This window comes from Benincasa hispida, chromosome 11, assembly GCF_027475165.1.
Source record: "Benincasa hispida cultivar pf3 chromosome 11, pf3_genome.v1.1, whole genome shotgun sequence".
NCBI classification, from domain to species: Eukaryota; Viridiplantae; Streptophyta; class Magnoliopsida; order Cucurbitales; family Cucurbitaceae; genus Benincasa; species Benincasa hispida.
In genome coordinates, this window is record NC_143488.1 from 65,978,255 (window position 1) to 66,003,804 (window position 25,550).

General features: G+C 36.3%; 1 pseudogene across 1 annotated transcript; it reads right to left on the minus strand.

The window, feature by feature from the left end:
* Positions 1–21,172: 21,172 nt before the first annotated feature.
* On the minus strand, positions 21,173–23,396 carry LOC120090043 (UDP-glycosyltransferase 73C6 pseudogene; annotated as a pseudogene). Its single transcript, XR_016524303.1, has one exon. The product of XR_016524303.1 is annotated as a UDP-glycosyltransferase 73C6 pseudogene (transcript).
* Between the last annotated feature and the right edge of the window lie 2,154 nt (positions 23,397–25,550).

Below are 25,550 nucleotides of genomic sequence, written 5' to 3' on the forward strand. Positions count from 1 at the left end.
GAATTCTTCAAACATTACTAGCCTTTACAGAAACATTCTTTTTGATAAAATTGCGTCACTAACGCATCTTATCGCAAGATTTCAATTAAACTCGCTAAATGTCGCAGGCTCAACTAACACAAAGGCATGCGTGTGAAGGATACCAACACATAAAAGATGCATTGGTTTGTGTTGTCCTGTCAAATCACCACTTATAAGTATGGGTATTTGAATGTCGGTGTCTGAAAAGAAGCTGAAATGGCAAGCGGCTAACCAATACATGGAAATTAATGTTGTCATATCACAAGTTGCTGAGGGAAAATGGCTATGAATAAAATACTTGCAATCGAAAAAAGCAGCATAACATAGGTAGAGTATCTTAGAGCTTAGATTATAGTAGTTTTTCTGCTGCAAGAAGAACACAGGAGGAAAAGAACCATTGCCATTTTTTATCAAGGAGAATTGAAGAGAACCAAGCTCGAGAGAGAACTTTTCTTCATTTCTTTAATAAGTTGGTCGTACACACATTAAGATCAAGCCAAAGACGACAAGAAATTGAACTCTGCGACTTGACTCTTTTCTTTTTACTTTACTTCTATTCATCATACTATGTGATTAAGTGTTGTTATTGTAATGACAAATTCGTTCTTTATAAAATCATGCATTTGATCCATCACATTTTCCTCTGCTTACAATCTACTGTGTTAAATGCATCAAGAGAATAGGATAGCTAGAAACGCATCAAGTCAGAATGCACAGTAGCTTTAGAGATAAAAAATACTTGTGCTTCACTGCTTTCTGTAACCACCGCATGCACCCTAGAGATAGGAATATGTGGCATATGCATTGAGAAATGTTGAATGATTAGATAAACAGAAACTCAATGCATTGACATACATTTGATTGTAAACAAGTATTTTCATCTTCATTCCTACCTACATTTTTTCGTTTTCATCTTATTTTGATCAACGTATTCACCTATCACTTAGCACCATTCCTTCATTGAACCCTATATTTCACTTGAACTCTTTTTTCTTCTTATACCATGCAGTTAAAATAGTGTAGATAACTTTTTCAGCATTTATTTAGAACCCTTTGTTGTAACGCATGGCTTGCGTTAGTTTAACCTAAATCCCTGTGTTCGACCCTGGACTTACCAGGAACATGAATTAGATTTATACTTGGATATAGCTCAGGTAAATCTTGTACACATTAGCGAGAGAGTGTAATGAATCACCCAATCTTCTCACCTAGAGAAGTCATTTACCATTCATCCTCATTTACATCAATATTATCTTCCATCTCTACTTATAATATATTCCTAGCATACATCACAAAAGCACGAACAAGTTTTTGGCGTCGTTGCTGGGGATTTAGCAACAAGGCTAACCAGAATTTTTCTTGTCTCTTTTGGAGAAAACTTGCAGCTGAGGGAGTGTTACAAGCTAAGCCTAAGCTTGTAAACTTTTTATGAGCAGGGAAAACACTCTAGAGCTCCTATACGACCTCGAAATTGAAAGGACCTTTAGATGAACGTAGAAGGAAAAAACTAAGATAGCAACAACAAAGACAACAACAAATGGTGAATGAACAGATAAACCATAACTTAGCTCAGCAATTACCCAATGGTGCCCTAAATCCAATCCTAATGGTGAACAATAGTACGCATCCAATGTAGGAGTAGGCGTCACCTATTCTGTATGACTTTTTGCCAGGGATCATATACCCGATGCCAAAAGGAATGAGATTTGAGATGAAGTCCGTAATGCTCCAGATGCTTCAAACAAAAGGTCAGTTTGGAGGTGCCCATGGTGAAGATCCACATGCCAACATGAAATGCTTCCTAGAAACATGCAACTCGCTTGTGATTCTTGGAATCACCCCGGAAGCCATCAGACTCTCTTTATTCCCCTATTCTCTTCGCGATGATGCAAAGCAATAGACAAGTTCCCTGGAACCTGGCGAGATAACAACGTGAGAGAAATTAGTGGAAAAGTTCATGCAAAAGTATTTCCCTTCTACCATTAACGCAAGGAGGCATAGAGAAATTATGAACTTTGAACAAGGAGAATTTGAAACATTGAATGTCGCATGGGAACACTTCAAGGGATTAGTCAAGAACTATCCTAACCACAAACTACCTTTAACTATTCAAATGAAAACCTTTTATGGGGGGTTGAATCGAGCTTCTTAAATGACAGCTAACGTAGCCGCAGCTGGCGGCATAATGGATAAGACTTACAATGAAGCTAAGGAAATATTAGATCGCATTGTCAAACACAACATGGAATGGGTGGACGATACTTACGATGCCAGAACAGACAATAGGAGGCGTTCTCAGAATATGAACAATATCGATTCAAACACAATAGCCACACTTTCTATACAGGTGGCTACCATGGCAAACCTTTTGCAAACTCTATCATTGGGAAATGTAACTCGCACTCAAAAGGTGAATCAGGTGGATGCATTCATACAACCCATGGTTAGCTGTGTGGGCTGTGGAGAGCCTCACTCTTATAATGACTGCCCGCAGAATCCGCAGTCAGTCTACTTTATAAAAAATAACTTATTCTCGAACACTTAGAACCCTAGATGAAGAAACCATCCAAATTTTTCTTGGGGAGGTCACTAGCAAGAACAACATCAACTGGGAACAAACCAATAGCAGAGGTAGGGACCGCCGCCTGGATTCCAGTCATCACAACAACCTCAGCATCAATCCTTCAATAGAGGTGGTCAGGCGTCGAGTTCAACATCTCCGCTTGAAAATCTCTTGAAGAAGTACATGGCCCAGAATGACGCATTGTTAAAGAGCCAGACATCATCTATTAAGAACTTGGAGATGCAAGTCGGATAGATTGTTAGTGAACTGAAGAGTTGGCTGCAAGGAGTGCTTCCTAGCACCATGGAAACTTCGGGAAGTAATAATGGGAAGGAGTAATGTCATGCAGTGACATTGTGAAGTAGTAAACCTCTAGTGGAAAAGAAGATGAACTCAAGAAATAACAATCCTTTAGCAGATGAGCACACAGCGTACACAAAGGCATTTGAAGATCGAAAAGAATCGAGCACGTTTAACGTAGGGTTGCCTGCAGTGCAGCTGAATGCACCATTCCCTAGACACCTGCAAAAAAAGAATGATGATAGCAATTCAAGCATTTCCTTGAAATCCTAAGGCAATTTCACATTAATATTCTATTTATAGAAGCCTTGGAGCAAATTCCAAAGTATGTAAAGTTCCTAAAGGATGTTCTAACAAAGAAGAGAAAAGTCAGCGAGTTGGAAGTCATGGCACTAACGTAGGAATGCAATGCTTTGATTAATAACAAAATTCCTGAGAAGTACAAGGAACCGGGAATCTTTACATTCCCTTGTTCAATTGGAGGGATAATCGTGGGTTACGCGTTGTGCGACTTGAGAGTCAGCATTAACCTCATGCCTCTTTTAGTTTTCAAAACTCTAGGAATTGGTGATTTGTAACCCATTTTTGTGATGTTTCAGCTCACTGACACGACAATCACGTACTCGAAAGGAAAGATTGAAGATGTTTTGTGAAGGTTGACAAGTTTATATTCCCAGCAGATTTCATTATTGTAGATTATGAAGCAGATCGGAATGTTCCAATCATCATTGGATGCCCATTCCTTGCCACTGGGAAGCTATTGATAGACGTGCACAAGGGAGAGTTTACTATGCGTGTGGACAACCAGAAAGTAAAATTTAATATGTTGAATGCATTGAAGTTCCTAGATGATTAACAACGTCAACTTGACAGTCCAATTGAGTTACTTGATGAAGAAGAAATGGACCAAATCTGCGAGGTCCATGCATTGGGGGAAACCATAAGAAAATTTGAACCACTAAGTTTGAATGAGCGGAAAACCAAACCAACGCGGCCATCCTTAAAAGAACCACCAGCACTATAACTAAAACCTCTACCTCATCATTTAAAATATGCTTTTCTTGGATCCAATGAAACTTTTCCTGTGATTATTTCAGCCAATCTGTCTAAGCCTAACGAGTGTTCGCTTTTGTAGATGTTGTGAAGGCATACGCGTGCAATTGGGTGGATGCTGGTTGATATTCATGGCATCAGCAAGCCCATTCTACTACATGCACAAGATTTGGCTGGAGGAAGGGAAAACTAGATCGATCAAACCTTAGCGCAGGCTAAATCCCGTAATGAAAGAAGGGGTGTAGAAAGAAATCATCAAGTGGCTCGACGTAGGGGTAATTTACCCTATCTCTAACAGAAGTTGGGTGAGCCCAGTCCAATGTGTCCCTAAGAAGGGAGGCACCACTGTGATAGTTAACAACAATAATGAACTCATTCCCTCAAGAACTGTCGCAGGGTGAAGAATATGCATGGATTACAGGAAGCTCAATGCATCGACAAAGAAAGACCACTTCCCTTTTCCTTTAATTGATCAGATGCTTGACTGGCTAGCTGGCAAAGAATTTTATTGTTTCTTAGATGGATACTCCATATATAATCAAATTCTTATTGACCCTAAAGACTAAGAGAAAACAATGTTCACATGCCCCTTTGGAACATTGCATTCAGACGCATGCCCTTCGGGCTATGCAACACACTAGGGACTTTCCAGAGATGCATGATGGTAATTTTCTCTGACTTTCTAGAACAAACCGTTGAAGTTTTTATGGATGATTTTTCTATTTTTGGGGACTCATTTTGATCCTACCTAGACAACTTAGAGGTTGTTCTCGCATGATGCAAGGAAACAAATCTTATACTAAATTAAGAGAAATGACACTTCATGGTGACTGAAGGTGTTTTCTTAGGACATAAGCTGTCCAAAGTAGGATTAAAAGTTGAAGAAGCGAAAATTGACGTCATAGCCAAACTTCCCTCGCTTGCGAATGCTAAAGCACTACAAAGCTTCTTAGGCCATGCGGGCTTCTACAAAAGGTTTGCGAAAGGATTCTCTCAAATTGTGGACCTCTGAGCGCATTGTTAGAATTAAACATGCCCTATATATTTGATGAAGACTGCATCAATGCATTCGATACATTGAAATATGCATTAACAATAGCTCTGATACTGATAGCCTCAGACTGGATGCAACCCTTCATTTTGATGTGCGATGTGAGTGATGTAGTAGTTGGAGCCATGTTAGGGCAGAAAAAGGAAATCTGATACATCCCATCTCTTTTGCTTCAAAGACATTAAACGAGTCTCAGGAACATTATATCACTACTGAAAAGGAGATGTTGGCGGTAGTGTTTGGTATTGAGAAGTTTAGAGCATATTTGATTTGTGCGGTAGCAACAATTTATATAGACCACTCCGCTATTAAGTTCCTGATGGACAAAAAGGACAAAAAACCAAATTGAAATCAGAGATGCATTTCTTGATGAATGCCTGCGTAAAATTGAAGACAGGTAACCATGGTATGTTGACATTGTTAATTATTTAACCATAAAACAATTTCCTGAGCACTTCAATGCACAATAGAAGAAACGACTTATTTATGATAGGAAGTTCTATTTCTGGGACGAACTGTTTCTCTATAAGCAAGGTTCCTACTCCATTATGCATTGATGCATTCCAGAAGTTGAAACACAATGCATCCTGGCTGAATGTCACAACTCTCCTTATGGGGTCATTTCAGAGGATAAAGAACTGCTGCAAGAGTTCTTCAAAGTGGGTATTTCTGGCCCACCCTCTTTTAGGATGCTAAGGAGTATGTGCTGAAATGTGATCCCTGCGAACACACTGAAAATATTTCTTCAAGGGATGTTATGCCTCTGAATAACATATTGGAAGTTGAGTTGTTCGATGTATGGGGCATTGATTTCATGGGACCTTTATCTCTGTCTTGCAGACAACAATACATTTTGTTAGCAGTCGATTATGTATCAAGGTGGATTGAGGCTGTAGCGTGTGCCAAGAATGATGTGGCAACCGTTTAGAAATATTTTGCCAGAAACATTTTCATGAGCTTTAGAACACTTAGGGCGCTGATAAGCGATGAAGGTACACATTTCATTAACCATATCATTTCTAAATTACTTGCTAAATATAATGTTAGGCACATAATTCCTACAGCATACCACCCCCAAACCAATGGTCAAGCTGAAGTATCGAACAAAGAGATCAAATTTATATTGGAAAAAGTGGTCAACGCATCCAGGAAAGATTGCACACAAAAGCTGGATAAGGCAATATGGGCTTACAGAACTGCCTACAAGACGCCAATAGGTATGTCTTCTTATTCATTGGCATTTGGAAAAGCATGCCACTTACCCTTGGAATTGGAGTACAAAGCATTTTGGGTAGTGAAGAAGCTAAATCTAAATTTGGAGATCACTAGTGAACATCGCAAGCTGCAACTCGACAAGCTCCATGAGTGGCGGCTTAACGCATATGAAAATGCCAAGATCTATAAAGAAAAGACCAAGTGTTGGCATGCCTAACGCATCGGTAAGAAAGAATTTTATTTTGGTCAAAAGGTCTTGCTACTCAACTCATGTTTGTGATTGTTCCTAGGAAAATTGAAATCCAGGTGGTTAAGACCATTCATTGTAAAAATGATCTTTCCTCACGAAGCTATGGAACTTACACGAGAGGATGGTACAAACGCATTCAAGGTAAATGGGCAACAGGTGAAGCCTTAACTTGAAGGAAATCTAGAACGTAAAAAATCATCCCTCCAGCTGCGCGAAGCTATCTGAAGCTCGCGTTGAAGCCTCCCTGCGTTTGATCAAACACATATTCCATGGACGCTCTCTCTTCATCATTTTTTGCTTTATGTATTTTATGCTATTGATTTTCCATTTTTTATGATTCTTGTTTAAATTTCTACTTGCTTTGATTCTTGCTTTGATTTCTTTGATTGCTTCGATCTTGCTTTGATCGCTTTTTATAATAAAAAAAAACGCTTATTTTTTAATGTCTGTTTGAACCAACTTGAAAAGTAAATGCATTAGGATTAAATCAATGCATAGCCATGCGTTAGAGGTTGAAAAGACACTCTTCAAGGGGGTCAACCACTCGAGTATTTGGAAGCCTAAGACGTATCTCTTCACATTCGCAATTAGTAGGCAACCTAAATGCCCTAATCGACTAACACATCAAAGCTGTCCTTTCGTCTCTCTCTCCTAGGTTGGTCTATAAAAGAGCTCCCAAACCCCTTTGCCTTCTTCTTTATCTTCCACGAGCCCTCTGTGTTTAAGAAAAAAAATCGACCAGCCCTCACCGTTCGACCAAGCAGCTGCTCCATTTAAAACTTCTACCACCCAATTAAATCCACCAACAACCCTCTTAGCTCTGGCAATTCTGCGTTAGAGCACAACCCAACCGACCCTATAAAATTGGCTCGTCGAGATGAACAAGAGGTCTTTGAACCTATATTAGCAAGTTTAGACCCTAGGCAGGTGGAGAGATGGATCAAATGATGCGTCCAGAACCAACCAACGCATTAGTCGAGGTAATGGATGAGGCTGATCGTTTTGCAATTTTGTTGGAAGAGGAATTAGAAGAAGAAAAAAATGAAAAAAGAGAGAGAGAGGTTAGCCTTGACGCATTGCATCCATGACAATCTGATACGAATGATGGGTCATCAAAAAGGAAAAGAAGATAAATAAAGATGAAGTTAATGAATAGCATATTGCACCTGGCCCTATAGGTGTAATGCATGAACATTGCTCTGACTCAAGTACGACAGAACGCAGGCTCGAGAAGTATAGGCCTGCATGTCAAGGGCAAAAAAAAAAAACTCTACAAATGGAATTAGAAAAGGAGTTAAGGGGACTAGCTCGTGAGGCGAGGCAATTTGTAGCTGATGCGTAGTAAATGTGATGAAATAATGCCATGAAATTGCGGTGATGAATTATGTGTTGCTCATTCAAGTTTTCTAGTAAAACCCAAGTGTAAATATTACCAGGTTTTCTGGTAAGTCCAGGGTCGAACACAGGGACTACTAAGACACTATGCATTAGTAAATTTTGATTTCTTTGCGGTGGCAAAAACAAATAAGTTTTGTTGGTGTTTTTGTTAAGTATAAATTCTATGAAATGGAATTGAGTAAAGAGTTTATGACAGCGAAAGTTACAATGAGTATACGGGGAATGGGTTGAGAAAGGATTTAGATAACACTTCCTATGATTGCCTTCAAGCTATGCGATCATGCTACACACACACACAACAGCATGTCATCTCTCAACGTAAATGTCATAGTTCTTATTTCTAGGACGCATGCGATGTATACGATAATGTCGATAGGACTTATGTCTAAGCCTCTATTCTTGTCTATGCGATGATGAATGATACATACATACACAAGGTGACTGCATACTATCATATCCTATTTCTAGGATGCACGTGATGCATGATAACAAACAGAACTTATGTCTAAGTTTCTATCTCTTGCTTATGTGTTTCTAATCTGACTCTTTCAAGCCTAGATTCTAACTTGACTCTCTCAAGTCTAGGTTCTTTCTTTAGACTACTCTCTCAAGTATCTCTAAAGGGTGACTGATGCATACATAAGACAAGATGATCGCATAAAGTGAAGATCTTAGGTCATGGTAGCTAAGTGCTTCTCAACTCATTCGGAAATTTAACTACTCATGCGAAATGTGAAGAGATTGAACAGATGTTGAGATGAGAATTCCATTTTATAGATAAAGTCGGAATACAAAACAATAATGGAAAGTAGGGATAAGAAGCCTGGTAGCAATGTCTTACTTCCCGAGGCTTTTACACTGTCTTTTTACTCTACTCTGTCTAGAAGAATATCCTTGCTTTCGTAAGTGTCAGCCCTCTCTCCGTTTGTAGCACCTCCTGGCAGTCTTTTGAGCTATCCAGGAGTGATCTCTCAGCGTCTTCTTCTCTTCACTCACCTTCGCCTCCAAGTATATGAACACTACAAACTAACGGCTAACTAATTGTATATTCTATCTTCTATGTATATGGCGAACTATGTCGAACTCGAACTTCTTTAACGATGGTGGCCTTCGCTATTTATAAAGCCTAAGGTGAAGAAGCTTTTCTCTCAAATGATTGCAATAATGGGCGGTCATTAAATCTTCTATCTGATGCGCCGATTAATGGTCACCGAAAAGTTAAATGTACTTGCTACAATGTGTCGTTAACGGCTTGTCAACTAAATTCAGATTCAACCGTCATAAGCTTTCCGTCCCATCATGATTTATTATGCTTTCACCTAATGCGTCGTCTTTATGCAGCCACCTGTTTGAGCAAATTCTCGCGAGCGCATACGATCGCATGGATTTGCGGTTTTCAATGCACGCAGACGCTGAATTCCTCAGATCGCAATTTCATTTGTGCCAACACATTTTCCTGCACAAAATAAGTAAATTATTTGTTTTAATGCGATGGGTGCATGCGATCGCAATATTCTCATTTTAATGCTTTTGGACATGATTTTGCATATTTTTCTGTCGCATTCTCACATTGTTTTATATCTTTATGATGTAATAACGTGCATTTCTGCCTGTTATCAATAGCTAGAAAAAGCTAGATGACAATTGCGTCACCAAGGTAAGTAAAGGGAAGAAAACGAAAATTTAATTACATATTGATAAAGAAAGGGTTCTTCCCCGAACGCAGCCCATTGCCCGCATAAATAACGGACACAGTAGATGCAATGGGATGACGTCAGCTATGTGTTGGTCCTACAAGGATTTGGCCTGATCTTGTCCATCGCTTTTATGGGAGTGATTTCAATGAGAAGATGAACGTGACCCTTGTAGACAACACTTTGGTATACTTCTCCTCCAAAAAAATTAATGAAGTGCTCAACGTAAATGATAACCCGGATGCAAAAGGAAATTACATCCTGGAACAGGGAACTCCAGATCATTTAAAGGATGCGTTAAGAGTAGTGACCAAACTTGGAAGCCAATGGAAAATTTCAAGAATGGGTGTCATGATCTTGGCTTCCAAAAATCTAACACCAGAGTGAATCTATGGCTTTACTTGCTCAAGAACTGTATCATGCCAAGAACGCATGATGAGACAGTCTCCAAAGAACGCGTCTTAGCCATTTACTGTATTATTCAGTGCATCCCCCTTAACATTGGAAGAATTATAGTACATCAGATCAAAGTCGTCAAGGGGAAGCCACGTGGCCAGCTATATTTCCCGTGGCTTATTTGTGTGCTATGTGAACGCGCGAGCATCCCTCTAGAGGATGACCATGAAGGGGTCGATGGTATTATGGACATCAAGTTAATCAGGAATTTGCTCCATTTTTCACCCAACCAGCCTGCCTTACCTCCTAGAACCACAGAAGCAAAACCTCGACCCTCTAAATGTGTAACAAAGAAAAGACGTGTCAAAGAAGTGGAACACAGCGATGATGCTTCCATAAATGAAGAATCTAAAGTGGAGCTAGAATTGGAGCACAAAGAAGTGTGCCTTGATTTAAACTTGCATCTCTCTGCCCTAACTTTACCCTTGCCAGTCGATGAATCAATTGATCCGACGCATGAAGCTGACAAAAATGAAGATCAAATTGGCAAGACCTTTGGCCCCTGCCCTTCTCCTTTACAATCTTCTATTTTGCCCTTCTTTATCCCTCCATCCATCGTTTATGAACAAACTGAGTTAGGAACAAGTAACGCACAACATTCAGAATACTCAGTTGAGTAAATACATGAAACCCAAGCCCACCTCTAGCACAGACCAACATGGATGAGCTGAAAGAGTTCATCTGGGAACAAATCAGACTACTGGCCACATCCATGGAAGTACTCCACATGAAGATGGCAACCTTGCAACGGCAGAATGTGGTACTAAGGGATTTCAAAGCGATGACCTAGATAACTTGACCTTAATTCAGAGCTAACTATGAACTCTTAATTAGTCAGGATTGCCCTTAGATTTGCATAAGTGAGGGTTGACCCAACAGCACCAGCTCAATAAGACTATCATTTCAGGGGTAAGACTGGATAGATAGCTGGGGACATAGGGTGCAAGAGGGAATTAACTCCTACTCGCTTTAGGGATATTAGAGAGGTTGTTACCTTAAGTATTGATTCTGGGGCTTGAACAAGGGATCCCACCCTTTCATTTGGCATGAGAGGGACTCGGTTTTGTGATTGGATCACAAAACAATTGTTCATTAGGGGATCAGTGGGGACTTAAGGAACAAGAGGTAATTTCGAGGGTAAAACAGAGATTTGACCCAGCCATTATTGCGAACAACCTGTGAAGGGTTAACTTACTAATCATGGTTATATCGAGTGGACATAATATATCTACAGTGAGGGGAGTTCAACTATAGGCTTTAGTGGAGTGACCTATTAGTTAGCAAATGGGGGTCAGATCGGTCTAATAAGTTTAACCGATTAATCTCGAATCGTTGGAGCCCATGATCTATTGGTCCATGAGATCCCCCTACTAGCTCAGAAATGAATTAGCTCTAGAGTAGCGTGATAAGTTAATTTGAAACGTTAAAATTAAAATCAAACGAAATTGGAGAAAATATATTTAAATATGATTTAAATATATGAAGATGGATTTGTGTAAAAATTAATTTAATATTAGATATTAAATTAATTAGAATTGTTTAAATAATTATTTATTAATTTTATTAGAAAATTAATTTATGAAATTAATTTGTAAAATTAATAAATTTTGATTTTAGAAATAAAATATGATTTTAAAATCAAAAATAGATTTTGGAAATTGAAAAATTACACAAAATTGAAAATGGGTTTTTTATGTTCATCTTCAACTAGCTTACAAGGAACCTACCACCTCTTCCTTGATTTACTCCAAGCATGAGCTGCATCCCATGTAGCACATCTCTTTGCATGATAGTCTGTAATATATTGAAGAGATTGGAGTAAAGAATGGATGATGAACAGACTGTATTTTTGCTGAAAAATTAGAATAAAGAAGGTGTTCTTCAATGGGTTGGTTTAGTGAGCTTTCTCCATATTCCCTTTGATTCCAGGTTATTTTGAGTCCCACAACTCAATCTAGAGCACCAAGAGAATAGTAGAGAAGATCTTGTGGTAGTCTACACAAGAATTTAGAGGATTTTGCAGTTGGACAATGGAGATTTCGAAGGTTCGGCCAAGGTATGTTCTTGAAACCCATTATACTCTGTTTTTAGCATGTTTCTTTTATGCCAAAATTAATCAATTAGAGTGCTTATGGATCCTGTTCCCTTCTATTGTGTGCTGGTGTTGATCCAATAGATTCTCGATGCCATCATAAAAAATTAATGATATAATTTTCTGGTAAACTCATGTTATGGTCAGACTGTCACACAACCCTCCCACTACATCGAGACACTCTCAACTCCTGAAAAAGATGCAACTGACTAATTCTAACAACTCTTGCTATAGGACTAGCTAAATCAACAACACTTGTTTATTTTTAGTAACTTCTATGGAAACCTTAACATAATACTAGCTTATCACAAGAATTGATGATCTCTCATGTGATCTTCAAGAAAAGCAACATTTGTAGATACAAATACTTTATTTTCTTTGAAGAAGTATTTGTAGATACATTTGTAGAAAAGCAACATTTGTACATACAAATACTTTATTTAAATATGTCTAACAATCTCCCACTTGGGCTATGTCTATGTAACTAATATAATTAAGCGCATAAACAGGTTATTTCAATAATAGAATTCCCCTTTAGTTCAATTTGGTCCATCTTCTGTATTAGCATGAAATCAAGGCGGCTTTCGTCACTACCCTTGTAACTAAACCTTTCTTGATCACCAATTCCAATACATTCAATGACATAGATCAAGTATGGATGGATAGCATGGAAACTACATGCAAAGTGATCTGGATCATGCCTGTCAACTGGTCCAAATTCCTTAGTGAGATCATTCTAAAAAAAAAAAAAAAAAATTTATGCTAAACTACATGCATGATAAACAAGTCAAATAATAAAACATAAACCATCAACTTTATTCTATATAGAAAATAAACTAAATAAGGTCAAAGAACATCTTCAGTAACAAACTCCCATTAAACCATGAAATCAGAAAAGTAACTAACACCCATGTGAGCAACATGCTCATGAAAAACTTTAGGTGGTAAACCTTTAGTCAATGGATCTGCCACTATAGAGATTGTTCTTATGTGTTCTATCGAAATTTGACCATTCTGAACTCTTTCTTTAACAACCAAAAACTTCACGTCTACATGCTTTGACTTTGTATTGCTTCTATTATTGTTGGAATACATCACAACCAACTTATTGTCACAAAATAATTTTAGTGGTCTTTTTATGCCAATCACTATCCGCAGCCCAGTGACAAAATTTTGCAATCATATTCCATGATTGGATGACTCATAACATGCTATAAACTCTGCAGCCATGGTAGAAGAAGCCATAAGTGTTTGTTTAACACTTTTCCGGGATATAACTCCTCCAGCCAACATGAAGATATAGCCTGAAGTGGATCGCAAAGTGTCTTGACATCCAGCATAATTAGAATCAGAATACCCAATGATCTCCAAAACTTCTGATCTCCAATAAGTGAGCATATAATCTTTTGTTCTCCGTAAATACCTCATAACCCGTTTGACTGCTTTCTAATAATCCATCCCCAGATTACTTAAATATCTGCCTAACACTCTAACTATGAACGCAATATCTGGATGCGTACATTCTTGAGCATACATTAGACTTCCAATGGTCGATGCATAGGAAACCTTCTGCATCTCCTTAGTCTCAAGTGTGGTCTTGTGGCATTGACCTAAATGAAATTTATCACCTTTAGCGATCGAGGTATCTCCCGGTGCAGTCTTTCATGCCAAATCTACTCAAGATCTTTTCAATGTAGTTCTTTTGTGACAATCTCAAAATACCTTGAGAACGATTTCACAGTATTTCAATTCCTAATACAAAAGAAGCATCACCAAGATCCTTTATCTCAAAATTTCTTTTGAGAAATATCTTAATGTCATGCAATAAACCTACATCATTACTAGCTATGAGTATGTCATCATCATATAACACCAGAAAGATTGATTTACTCCCACTGAACTTGTGATATACACAATCTTCTACAATGTTCACCTCAAAACCAAATGAGGTTATCACTTCATGGAATTTGTTATACCATCGACGAAAGGCTTGCTTGAGACCGTAGATAGATTTCTTTAATTTGCACACCATAGACTTTGAATTATCAGACACAGTTTTCTGGTTGCACCATATAAATCGTCTCTTCAATGTTCCCATTAGAAACGCAGTTTTTACATCCATCTGGTGTAGCTCTAAATCAAAGTGAGCTACCAATGCCATGATTACCCTAGAAGAGTCTTTCGATGAAACCGAAGAGAAAGTCTCTTTGTAATCAATGCCTTCCTGTAGAGTAAAACCTTTTGCAACAAGACGAGCCTTATATCTTTTGATATTGCCATGTGAATCTCTTTTGGTTTTAAATATCCATTTACAACCTATAAGTTTCATTCCTGATGGCAGTTCGACAAGTTCCCAAACGTCATTGTCTTTCATGGATTTTATTTCCTCTTCCATAGCACTTATCCACTTTTGAGAGTTAGATCTTTGTAAAGCTTGTTGGAAGTTGATTGGATCATCTTCCATTACGCCCACATCATCGTGATGTTCTTGAAGAAACATAATATAATCATCTGGAATTGCACTTCTTCTCTCTCTAGTAGATCTTCTCAGTGACACTTCTTGAGGTTGTTGAGTTTGAACTTCAGGTTCAACAACGGGGACTTCAATGTTGTCTTATTCTATAATTGGTTCAATAATGAAGTCAGAAAATGGAGCCTGAACATCATTTATAATCACATGAGGAAAAGAAACCAATTCCTCTTCAAAGACAACTTTCTTTATGTTATCTTCCCCCCAAACTCAACATCCTCAAGGAATCTAGCATTTCCCGTCTCAAACAATGATCTAGAAGTGAGATCATAAAACTTAAAACCTCGAGAGTGCCCAGAATACCCAACAAAATAGCAGCTAATAATTCTTGAGTCCAATTTTCTTTCATTAGGCCTATAAGGCCTAGCCTCAGTTAGACAACTCCATATGTGAAGATGCCTAATACTAGGTTTCTTTTCTGTCCACAACTCATAAAGGGTTTTAACTATTGCTTTACTAGGTACTCTATTAAGGATATATGTTGCAGTCTTTAGTGCCTCACCCCAAAGAGATTATGGTAGAGAAAAATGACTAATCATACTTCTTACCATATCCTTAAGTGTTCTATTTCACCTTTCCGCTACACCATTCATGCTGGGTTTGCCCAACATAGTGTATTGCGGGACAATTCCACATTCCTCTAGGTATTTGGCAAAGGGCCCTAAATATTGTTCACCTGATCCATCATATCTACCATAATATTCACCACCACGATCAGATTTAACAGCCTTAATTTTCTTTTCAAGTTGAAGTTCAACTTCAGCTTTGAAAGACTTGAAAACGTCTAAGGTTTGAGACTTCTCATGAATTAAATATAGGTACCCATATCTTGAATAGTCGTCTATGAACGTAATAAAATATTGTTGTCCATTCCAAGAGATCGTAGGGAATGGACCACAAATGTCTATATGTATTAGTTCAAAGACGTCTGAGCATCTGTTGGCACCTAATTTTCTTATGTTTGTCTATTTTTCCTTAATACATTCCACACAAACGTTGAAGTTACTTAAATCAAGGGAATCAAGAATTCCATCTGATACAAGTCTCTGAATTCTCTGTTTAGAGATGTGACCTAAATGCTTGTGCCATAATATAGCGAAATTCTCATTTAATTTACACTTTGTATCACATGAATTAGATAACAGGATCTTGTTAAATGAAGCGAAAGAATCAAGCATATATAGATTATCAATTAAAGAACCGATACCAATAAGCTTAGAATCTTGAAAAATACTAACTTTATTATTTCCAAAATAACAAGAAAAATCAAATTTGTCCAAACTAGAAATAGAAACTAAATTCCGTCTAAATGACGGTACAACAAAAAGTCTCATTCAGATCCAAATAACAACCAGTTTTTAAAAGTAATCTAAAATTTCCAATAGCTTCAACTGGAACTGCTTTGCCATCATCCACATAGATGAATCTTTCAGCATCACTTGGCGGCCGGCTCCACAGGAAACCCTACATTGATATACTTATGTGAGTAGTAGCACCAGAATCTATCCACCAAGTATCTGTAGGTACAGAAGCTAAATTAACTTCAGAACAAACCAAAGTAAGAAGTTTACCTTTCTTTACACGCTATTGGCGTATTTGGGACAATCTTTCTTGAAGTGGCCTTTCTTTTTGCAAAAAAAACAAGGATTTTCAGTAGCTTGTTTCTTGTTTTTATTATGCTAAGATGTCCCTTCTGCAGCATCCACAATTCTTCTTTTCTTCTTATCACAAGAGCCTATTGCCAAATGAGCACTTTCGATCCTTTCTCTCTTAATCATATCTTCTTCTTGCACACATTGTGAGATAAACTCACTAATACTCCATTTATTCTTCTGAGTATTATAGCTTATCTTAAACTGAGTGAATTGTGCAGGAAGAGAGATAAGTATCAGATGCACGAGTAAATTTTCATTTATCTCGATATCAAGTGCCTTTAATTAACCTGCTAGATTGGACATTTCCATAATGTACTCCCTTATGTTTCCATTGCCCTTATACCTCATAGAAGTTAAAGAAGTCAAAAGACTTCTTGCTTCCCCTTTCTCATTTTTAGCAAAATATTTCTCAATTTAAGAAAGGAACTTATTGGCATCATCAGACACATGCGATTTAACCGTTCCCACTTCTCTCATTAGCCGTATTTGGTTGTTCCTCAGTAGAAATAGGTTTATCGATCCTTAATGCAAGGTCCAAAGCCATACACCCAAGAAGTATCTCTAATCTTTCTTTCCAAATCTTGAAGTTTGATCCAGTCAACTTAGGGATTGAACTTAGATTTCCAGATATTTAAGTAAGACCAACTGAAACAATAAACAACAAAACATATGCTCACAATTAAAACATAACAAAATAATTTCACATATGTAGTGGGCCCCTTTAACAAGATACCTAGCACAACATTGATGTCCAACCTTTGGGCAAAAAACACCAACTGTAAGTGATACTCTCAACATAGTAATCAAAGTACTGACAATTAACTCTGTCAAAAAAATAGCCTTTCTTTGGACCGACTATTTTTCACATGAACAATCCTTATAATTACAACATACTCATTACCACATGCATATCCACAATTTGGCCAAATAATTATCTTCCTTTGGGCCGATAATTATTTGCATAAATTCATGAATATGCACATCTTATATTTTAGAATTAAATTAATCTAGATAACAGAGGATACTTTGGAAACATATTATTTTGACCAACTCAATCTAAAATATAAGACACAATAATATAATAATATTATTGTACAAAAAAAAAAAAAAGGAAGAACACCAAATAGTCTTTACCAATATTCACTTAATAATTGCATACACATAATACAATTAAAGCAACAAAACATGTGAATATCGCTAAATATCATCAATCAAATTTAAATTTAAATCAACACCAAAATATCAATCAAATTTAAATTTAAATTTACCATATTATCAATCATATTTAAATTTAAACCATAGCATGATCAATTAATCTTGAATCTACAACATGATTATTCAAATCTTGACTTAAATCACTAGTAAAACTTTAGATTCAAATTCACAAACCTTATTAATTTAAAAGCTAGATTTAAATTCATTCAATTATCAATAATCAAGATCAAGAACCACCGACAAGATCAAACAAGACCATATAAGAATCGCTGGAAAAATCAAACGGATTGATTAATAAACTAAGAACATCAATGAAAATTCCTCCCAAAGTAGCCTTTTCTATTATAAACATGATTTTTTTTTAATTCTTTAAACTTCTTTACCCAAAATTGAATCAAGATCCATGACAAACAAATATGAATCGAAAATTCAACATGAAATTCATGCTCTGATACTACTTGTTTGCATAAATACTTTATATCTATATTGAATAGATAAACCCTAGAATCATTCATGTCAAATTATCAAGAATATATAGATACCGGATTCCATTGAAAGAGTAGTGATGACTCTAAAGTGGCGGCTATTATCTTCCTCAACCAAAGCTCTAAATTCCCGGGATCTCTCTTTAGATGGGATTCAAGAAAGACTGAGTGCTTATTGCTTTGGTATATCGGGGACCATAGCCCTAAAGTCTCTTTATATACTAGTTCAATTAGGATTCCCATTAAACCCTAATTAACTAAGAATGGGCTTTTACCCATTAAGTTCATACTCAATTAGGAATCTAGGGCCTTAATTAATTAGGTCACATAATAGGGCCCAATCTAATAAAATAACCTTGTGACAAATTATTAATCCACATACATAGCCCATACTTTAATTAAACATATTATTATTTAAATATGTCTAACACAGATCTCATTGGAATCCAAAGTATAATAGACTAAGTGCAATAATAAGATCAAAGCATTATGTTCTTGTCATCTTCATAAGAATAGAATAACAATTCAGCAACATAACTTCGAATAAATGGAAGTATGCTTTATTCAGATGAATCCATTCAGACCTTTTCCATCTTTCGCTGGTATAGCCACCATCTTCATCTTTCTCTGGATGCATATCAAAAATTGGTTTACGGTTTTGCGATGCACTCGTGTCTACCATCATCATGAGACTTGTTCTATATTCGCGCTTTCAGGTGTGAACAAATCCAAGATTGGAAGGCAAACTCCTCCAGATATTGTTGATTTGGACCCTTCTACTGATTATTCCTATATGTCCAACATGAGCAATCACATTCCTTATATTGTAGTTGCATAGCATCTAAGCCAACAACTTCACAATCACATTATTACAATAATCAAAAGATGCAAACCTCATGAAAGATTCAAAAGCAGTAACAAAGAACAGATGCAGAAAAAATAAATCCTCGCATCATAAACAATTCAACATTCAAAACTTCGATTTCTCTTGCAGGTTCTTGATATCAAAATGATACCAAGATCTAAAGAGAGGGGCAAAAACCAAAAAGAAAAAACAAACAAACAAAATATAACAAAAAGCCAAAATAAGACTTCCACTCTGATGATCTCCAATCGAATGCTAAGGTAAACCTTTCAACTCGATATGATCGACCCAAGTACGACCTCCCCAAAACTAAGTCTAAGCTCAATATTAAAGAAATGGGTCGGTCAAACTGGCATCTGGTTCCAAAGGAAGTGGAGCGACATTTTCATGAGGAAAAAGAACCCGCGAACGTCGGATCTACATGGTCGGATCTGCACGCGAACACCGGATCTGCACACAAACGACACAACGACAACCCATGAATGCCAGATCTACACGCGAACAACATGACGACAACCCACGAACGTTGGATCTGCATGCGAATGATACGACGACAACCAACAAACACCAGAGATGATTGGTACGCTCAAGGGAAAAAGAGGGTTTGTAAGAGAGAAGTGAGAAAGGAGAGAGAAGAAATATTGTGAAATGAAAGAGAGATTTTTTACTAAAGTTAAATAAATAAATGGGGATCTTTAATGTTGGTTTTAAATCAACATTGTAGCCTATCTTCAATGTCGGTTTAAAACCGACATTAAAGATTTACTTTTTTTTTTTTAACCGACATTATACATTCGGTTTCACTTTGTCCAACCTACATTAAACCCCAAAATTATTGTAGTGAGTCAATCAGTATTATATTTCAACATTTATGTATCAATAGTAATACTTTTTTTTTTTTCAAATTAATTGGTTGGAAACTATTTTCTTCAAATTAATTGGGAAGAGGAAAAGTAACAAAACGGGAATAAAACAAAAATTTTGGGAAATTCGGCGGTGAAAAGCATGATCATCAAGTGGAGGCCATTTTAAGACATTTTATTTAAATAATCGTGGGTTGGACTTGAATTTTGCCATTTTTGTAAATATAAAAAGTATGGGCTATAGACTTAATTATCCTAACCTGATTACCATTTTTGCAAGCATCCCTTTGTATTAACTATACTTTTTAAACTAAAAAAATAATTGTTGAATAAAATATAAATTTTAATTTTGTATATCTAATTATACCCTAACTTTAAATTTTGTATCTTGTGGATAAGTAAATTGCTTAAAAAAAAAAAACGAATAGATTAAGTACTACTAGACACAAACTATAAATTTAGAGATATGTTAAACACAGAGTAATAAGAATTCAAAGTTTTATTAGATACTTTTTAATATCTATAAACCTATGAGACGCATTTAAAATCTCAATAATTTATATAGACATTAAATCTCGTGAACTAAATTTATAATTTAATCTTATATATAATTGTATTCCATTAGACATGGTATTTTGGATCTATTATTGAGTTAAGACATAGCTCTTGACCAAGAGGTTAAATGTTTAGGTGTCTAAATATTTATTGAACTTTTAAAAAAATAATCAAAGATGGTTTTGTTAGTGTATAGTTTTACAATTTTTTTAAGGAGTTGTGTGATATATTTATGTTTTTTTATTTTCAACGCATTTGTCCCTTGATTACATCTCATCAATTATTATTGATGGAAACTTTTTGACAATTAAAAATATAAAATTGTTATAATATGAAGATCATAAATTAAATCATAACAAACTATATAGAAACTAAATCCTAACGTATAAAATTCGAAGAGGTGATCTATTTTTACTTGGCCTGAGCAGGAGATGCATGTGCTTTGGGCATTAATTAAGTATTTTCGTTAATTAGAAGATATTGGAAACTCTCTTCCAACTCAATAAAATAAAATAAACAAATAAATAGATTGAGAATATGGAAAAATAGTAAAATGAACATAAATAGATCTTAAACAAAATGCTAAGATGCTTGGTTTTCATAGCTAAAGCGATAGCAACTCATGAACGAAGTGCTCGACAATTGAAAACAGTTTTAGGATGAACAGGATTAAGTAAAAAGAGCTTATTTATTTGTCGATGAAAAGCCAAAAGTTGAAAGTGAGAGAATAGAAAAGGGCACATGAAGAATATCAAAGAAAGAACTCTAATAACCTACGAAATCACTCTGGTATTGAACTAGTTGAAGACGAGCAAGTGATGCGAGCAAAATGTATACATCATTATTTTTTAAATCAAAATTACACGAAAATGAAGAAAAAAGAAAAAAAAAAAAAAAAAAAAAACTGAAAATTTAGCTCTAAAATGATATTTTATTGAGAATGTAAATCGGGAATGGTCCAAACGATAATAAATCTGCAAGAATGGAAGATGTGAACAATGAATTCTAGCTTGGCAAAAACGAAAAGTCATAATCAAAACAGAATTGCCAGTTTGAGCATAAATCAAATCATCAACATCTTCCATTCTCGGAGCTTACGCGAGCAATAATATCTTCAATCACCAGCGTAATATTCCGATGAGACGAGCCCCCTTCTTCAACAGCTCTCTTCGCCATTTCCGCAAGCTTCTTGCTTCTCTCTCTCATCTCTTCTCTCTCATCTCCTTCCAACACCATTTCTATGGCTTCTCTCACTTCTTCTCTCTTCACCAACACCTTTTTCTCATCCTCCTCTCCCCAATGAACAAGTGTCTCCTTCCCCACACTCACACCCACCTTCAAAACATCTACCATTAGCTTATGATTGAACACTTGATCCCCAAAAAGCGGCCAAGTAATCATTGGCACCCCCGCAGAAATTCCTTCCATGCTCGAATTCCAGCCGCAATGCGTCAAAAAACACCCAATTGCAGAGTGGGTTAGTATCAGAACTTGCGGAGCCCATCCACGAATCACCAAGCCTCTGCCCTTGGTTTTCCCTTCCAAATCGTACTCCTCTAACCATTTCAGTAGCTCTTTGGTGAGATTTGCTTTTCTTATCGACCAAATGAATGGTTTGTTCGATGCCTCCAATCCCAATCCCAGCTCTATGAGTTGGACTGTTCCCAAATTACAGAGACTTCCTAAAGAAACGTAGACCACGGAAAATGGTTGCTGCCCATCAAGCCATTTGATGCATTCGTGTTGATTGATTGAGGATTTGTTACCTCTTTCGGCTAAATCGTGTTTGTCATCGTTGCAAAGCGAAACAGGGCCGACACTCCACACTTTTTCCGGCGATTTTTCTCTGGTTTTTCTATACTCTGTTATATACTTATGTTCCACCTCCTCAAATGTGTTGAAAACGACGCCGTATGATTGTACATCGGCCTGGAGCATTTCAAATGTAAATTTTGTCAAGTCTTCATCGGTGGCTTTGGGTAACTCTGATTTGCGAAACTCGACAGAATCAGGTAAGTCAGAGAAAATTACAGGGTCAGAGGCAGAGTTGGTAAGAGCAGGGTTGGTTATTAAACACTGCAAACAGAGGAGAAAGAAGCAGCTGAAAGTATAGTAAACGAGCCTGGGGATTTGAAATTTCTGAGAAAGCTGGAAAGTCCAAGGAAGATTCATATCGGAGATTATGCAGGTGGGGCGAGGTTTGAGTTGGTGGAAGAGATTTTCCGAAGGTTGGTAAAGGAGAAATGTGGCTCTGAAGAATTTTGAAGCGGAACCCAATGAAGGTAGCAAGTCGAAATTATCACACCCTTCCGGGAGACCGCCTTCTTTCCATGGGAACTCAAGTTGGAGCATACGGATCTGTAAGCCGGAATCAATGGCGCGAGCAAGAACAGAGTGGTTACGAGCAGCATTACTGGGCGTGACGACGATGGTGACAATAGCGCCACGGTGGGCTAGAAGCTTGGCGAGGTCAATCATGGGGATGACATGGCCTTGTGCCATGAATGGGAAGAGAAGAAAGTGTGGGGAAGCCATGTGCAGTGAAGGTGCTGAGGAAAGAGACGGCGGTGGCTTTTGGTTCTCTGATTTGGGTTTTGTCGAAGAAACGAAACCAACGACTAAATAAGATTCCTCCACTCCCTCAAAAGCTCAGATGGATAATAGAATAAAACTAATCTAATATTAGTAATTAGATTAATAGATATTAAATAGGGTTGTTATCAAATATAAAAAAATAAATCAAAATATTTATAAAATATAACAAAATTTTAGAACTATTGAGAGATACTAATTATTGTTACTAATAGACTGCAATGTCTATTAATAACATTGATAGACATTGATAGAAGTCTATCAATGTCTATCATTGATAATTCTAAAATTTTGTTATATCTTGGAAATATTTTCAACCGTTTTACCATTTGAAATAATTTTTCTATTAATAAATAGATCTTAAATTCTACCACTATAATATTAACTTAAGTTACGATTAGGTGATTAGAGTTGTTTAAAAAATATTGCCAAAAAGAGGGTTGGTTGGAAACTAATAACAAAAATAGAGTATTATTTTTTAAAATTGAATTCCTCTACTTCAAGATATATTTTTATGCAAAATGTACATAGTTGAATTAAAATAATATTTATACTATCAAACTCAATGTTAGTGGTTTGATTTCCCCATCTCACGTATTTAATTCAATATCTTTACAGAGACTGTTATGAATATCTTGACCCATCATCCTCACTCTATTTTTGTCGACTAATTTGACATTTTTCTTTTTATAAAAGGAACCCTTAATATTTTCCAACTATCAAATTTTAAATACCCTCTCCATACCTCTTCTACTTTCATCCGATTATAACTATTTTTCGAAATCTTGGAAACACTCAATTTTCTCCGAAACTTTTCCATTTTTACATTTCAAGTAATTACTTCATACATTTTCCTATCTCTGACATTTTCATCTCCGTTTTTTAGGTGTTTATTTATTTTGTAAATAATTTATTTTTTCAATTGATCATTGAATGTATGTGATATATATAAAATAAAAAATTAAAATTATTTAGCTAAAACTGTTTAATTAAAGATTTTTTGAATGCTTTGAATGTAATTAGTTTGTGATGGATGGTAATTCTAAATCCATATTTAGATTGAAGACTTTATAATCTCTTCCATTGTTTTCAATGTAATAATCTTTTTCACCATTTTCATGTTTCACGATCTTATTTTCACATCCATTTTAATATTTCATCAGAATTCTAATTTAATTTGAGTCCAATAAATAGTTTAAATTTAAAAAAAAAAATGTTTTAAGAAACTCCATCCCTTCAATTATTACTATTGAAACTTTCCATCGGATCTTGGAAAGCTATAAAAAAAAGGAGGCATCTTATTTTATTAGTTTATTTTGGGAAAAAATGATTATTTTCTCGTATGGATTGTCTAATGAAATAGAATTGGTGGAGTATTCTAGATCTTTTTTGTTGTCCTTTAGGTAAATCCATGATTGATAAAGAAAAGATGAGTCTTGTTCGGCTGCCGTCTTCTGTTCTGATTTATACTAGATATCTCCATTTTATACTATCAACCATTACAATTTTTCCTTGGAAATTAATTCACTTCTTTTCTTTTTTTGAAAAATAACTTTCATCAAGCATCAAATTAAAAACAAACATGGTCCACATTTCGAACAGAATACTCGATCAAAGATAAATAGAGTCCCAACAAGCTTCCACAATCAAAATCTCTAGAAGAAAGGATATTGAGAATTACCATCTGTTAAATGGGCTGAAAAATAGCTAAACGAAAATGAGGCCCAAAACAAATTGAAAACTCAGTCTGACCCGAAACAAAATTTGGTGATAGTTGGTATGTGTGATTTAGAAAAGGCCACGTTAAGTATTCCTCTTCCTCGATCAAACATACCATCATGACGACTCATTCATCTCAGCCACATTAAAGTGGACCATCATGTTGAGAACATGTTCTCGAATAGATTCCCTTTCTTACATACAAGCATTGAAGATGAAATTAAGAGCGTCATGCTTGAGTTGTGAGGATGGTTGTTCGAACATTCTCTGCAGGGAGTCCAAGATCTCACGAGCATTGAGCATGGGCTCATGCTTCTTGGCCAAGACTTCAGAAAAGTTTGCCAAGATATATGCTCGGGCCTTTTCATTTGCCTGTATCCAACACTTATATGCCTCCCGAACGTCTTGAGCAGCATTTTGAGCTGGGACTAGGGACATTCCTCCACCAGGACAAATATCAGATCATCGATGATCAGAACTATATTGATTGTGTTTTTCCATGAGATGTAATTATCGCTAGTTATTTTGTAGACGACAAACATATTGAATGTTGCAGAAGTCATGATGTTTCAGTGAGGCAGGGTACAAGTCACCGTAGGGTGATCAGGTTCTCCTTCATTGAATGAGACCATCTCAGCCAATATACAGAACAACTCTTTGTTCCTGTAAATATCAGTCACCATTGTTCGGTCTAGAAATTGTTAACTAGCTTAACATTTTTTTGTAAGTGTAACCCCTCATTTTAGATTCTAGAGTTACGCTTCATTGGCAATACAACAAATAGGGCTTATGATAGCTTCTGGACATAGCCTTTTTAATAATAGGCTATGGAATCCCAAAAAAGGCAAAAATTGTTAAAAATTAAATTTGGGGGCGCGCTTTAAAATTTTTTAATTATCCACCTGACGCGTAAAATCCTATCTTTCTTTTTCTCTATTTCTCGCTCTTTCCTTTCTTCGTCTCTACACAAAAAAAACC